Genomic DNA, 3,373 nt, shown 5'->3' with positions numbered 1-3,373 from the left:
CTGATTTGGTTAGCCTATCAACAATAACCCACACTGCATCGAACTTCCTGCGAGTCTGTGGGAGTCCAACAACGAAATCCATAGTGATCCGCTCCCACTTCCACTCGGGAAGCTCAATCCTCTGAAATGAACCACCAGGCCTCTGATGCTCGTACTTAATCTGCTGACAATTCAGACACCGAGCCACATATGCAACGATATCCTTCTTCATTCTCCGCCACCAATAATGCTGTCGCAAATCCTGATACATCTTCGCGGCGCCCGGATGAATAGAGTACCGGGAGCTATGGGCCTACCCTAAAATCAACTCTCAGAGCCCATCCACATTAGGCACACAAACTCGACCCTACAATCTCAGAACTCCATCATCACCTAAGGTAACCTGCTTAGCACCTCCGCGCTGCACCGTGTCTCTAAGGACACACAAATGGGGATCATCATACTGCCGATCATGGATACACTCCAATAAAGAAGAACGAGAAACCTTGCAAGCTAACACACGACTGGGCTCAGAAACATCCAACCTCACGAACTGATTGGCCAAAGCCCGAACATCCAAAGAAAGCGGTCTCTCACTGACCGGAATATAAGCAAGACTGCCCATATTGGCTGGCTTCCTACTCAAAGCATCGGCTACCACACTGGCCTTTCCCGGATGATATAAGATGGTGATATCATAGTCCTTAAACAACTGCAACCACCTCCTCTGCCTCAAATTTAACTCCTTTTGCTTGAACAAATACTGAAGACTCTTGTGATCTGTAAACACCTCAAATGCCACGCCATACAGATAATGCCTCCAAATTTTCAATGCGTGAACAATGGCTGCTAACTCCAAATCATGAACCGGATAGTTCATCTCATGAATCTTCATCTGCCGCGAAGCATAGGCAATGACCTTGCCATCCTGCATCAACACTGCACCAAGCCCAATACGAGATGCATCACAATAAACTATATAAGGCCCTGAACCTGTGGGCAAAACCAACACCGATGCGTAGTCAGAGCTGTCTTGAGCCTCTGAAAGCTCGCCTCACACTCATACGACCATCTGAACTGGGCACCCTTCTGGGTCAACCTGGTCATCGGGGCTGCAATAGATGATAACCCCTCCATGAACCGACGATAGTAGCCTGCCAATCCCAAGAAACTTCGATTCTCCGTAGTTGATGCTGGTCTAGGCTAGTTCTTGACTGCCTCAATCTTCTTCGGGTCCACCTGGATACCCTATGCTGATACAACATGATCCAGAAATGCAACTGAACTCAACCAGAACTCACACTTCGAGAACTTAGCATATAACTGACTATCCCTCAGAGTCTGAAGAAACACTCTAAGGTGCTGCTCGTGCTCCTCCTGGCTGCGGAAATATATCAATATATCATCAATGCAGACTATCACCAACGAATCCAAATAAGGCCTGAACACTCGGTTCATCAAACCCATAAAAGCTACTGGGGCATTTGTCAACCCGAATGACATCACCAAGAATTATAATGCCCGTACTGAGTGCGGAAAGCTGTCTTAGGGACATTTGATGCTCTAATCCTCAACTGGTGGTAGCCAGATCTCAAGTCAATCTTTGAAAATACCTCGGCACCTTGAAGCTGATCAAACAAATCATCAATCCTCGGCAATGGATACCTATTCGTGATTGTAACCTTGCTCAACTGCCGGTAATCAATACACATTCTCATTGATCTGTCCTTCTTCTTAACAGACAACACCGTCGCACCCCAAGGCGAAACATTCGGCCTAATGAAACCCTTCTCAAGCAAGTCTTGCAACTGCTCCTTCAACTCTTTCAACTCAGGCGGGGCCATACGATATGGTAGGATAGAAATGGGTTGAGTGCCCGGAGCCAAATCAATGCAAAAGTCAATATCCCTGTCGGGTGGCATACCCGGCAGGTCTGAAGGAAATACCTCAGGGAACTCACGAACAACGGGCACAGAATCAATAGAAGGGACCTCAGCACTAGAATCGCGAACATAAGCCAAATAGGCCAAACACCCCTTCTCGACTATACGCCGAGCCTTCACATAAGAGATAACACTACGGGTTGAATGACCAGGAGTCCCTCTCCACTCTAAACGAGGTAAAACCGGCAAGGCTAAGGTCACAGTCTTGGCATGACAGTCCAAGATAGCGTGGTAAGGTGATAACCAGTCCATCCCCAATATGACATCAAAATCAACCATGTCTAGAAGAAGCAAATCTACACGAGTCTCAAGACCTCCAATCACAACTATACATGCACGATGGACTCGATCTACCACAATAGAATCACCCACCGGTGTAGACACATAAACAGGGGCACTCGAAGAATCACTAGGCATGACTAGATGCAGCGCAAAATAAACCGAAGCTTATCTGCTATAACCCAGAACAGTACCTGCACCTCCACCTCTAATATCTCCACCTCCAACTCTAGTATCTCTACCTCCACCTCTAATACTGCTACCTCCACCTCTAGCTAACTGAGCGGGTTGGACGAGTCCCTTAATGAACCTCCTCACTCACTCTCTTAGTGGGAAGTATGATAAGAGCATGACGAGCCAAGTCGATGAATCTGATCTCGTATTGAGTAACAATCATAGAACCTTGCTAGAGACGCTCAAACTGCCTCCGATAGACCTCTCTCTGAGTGATGGGGAGAAACTCCTCCAGAAATAGCTGAGTAAGCTGCTCCTAAGTCAAAGCTGGCGATCCGGTTGGTCTAGCCAAACAGTAATCCCTCCACCGAGTTTTGGCGGATCCAAACAAGCAAAAAGTTGCAAAATCGACCCCATTGGTCTCAACTATCCTCATGTTCCTGAGAACCTCGTGACAGATGTCTAGAAAATCCTGGGGATCCTCAGAAGATGCACCGCTGAAAGCAGTAGTGAAGAGCATGGTGAAACCTATCCAACCTCCACAAAGCCTCCGAAGACGTAGCTGACCTTTCACCGGTCTGAGCTGCTGTTCGGCTGAAGAAGCGGTACATGGCCTCGCCATTCGCGAAAGGACAAAAGTAGAGGTTTCAATTTAGCATTGAGAGAACAAAATCGCACGACAGGGAAGAATAGAAGTGAAACTTTTCCTAACTCTGTAGCCTCTTAGGGATAAGTACAGACGTCTCTGTACCGATCCCTCAGAATCTACTAAGCTTGTCTGTGAACTGTGAGACCCATGTAACCTAGAGCTCTGATACCAACTTTTCATGATTCCCACCCTCGGGAGTCGTGATGGCACCTACTAATACGAGCTAGGCAAGCCAGTTAATAGCACAGTTTACCTTTTTACCCATTTTATATTCATTAACAATTTTGAAGTAATAATATTTAGACAGCGGAATTTAACATAAGCGGAAGAAAAACAATAAGCTATCTGA

The 3,373-nt window shown here is 46.7% G+C and overlaps 1 pseudogene; it reads right to left on the bottom strand.

Moving 5' to 3' along the window:
• Positions 1 to 1,272: 1,272 nt before the first annotated feature.
• On the bottom strand, positions 1,273 to 1,691 carry LOC109212645 (annotated as a pseudogene).
• Between the last annotated feature and the right edge of the window lie 1,682 nt (positions 1,692 to 3,373).

This window comes from Nicotiana attenuata, unplaced genomic scaffold, assembly GCF_001879085.1.
Source record: "Nicotiana attenuata strain UT unplaced genomic scaffold, NIATTr2, whole genome shotgun sequence".
Classification (NCBI taxonomy): domain Eukaryota; kingdom Viridiplantae; phylum Streptophyta; class Magnoliopsida; order Solanales; family Solanaceae; genus Nicotiana; species Nicotiana attenuata.
This window is presented reverse-complemented; position numbering and strand designations above follow the sequence as displayed.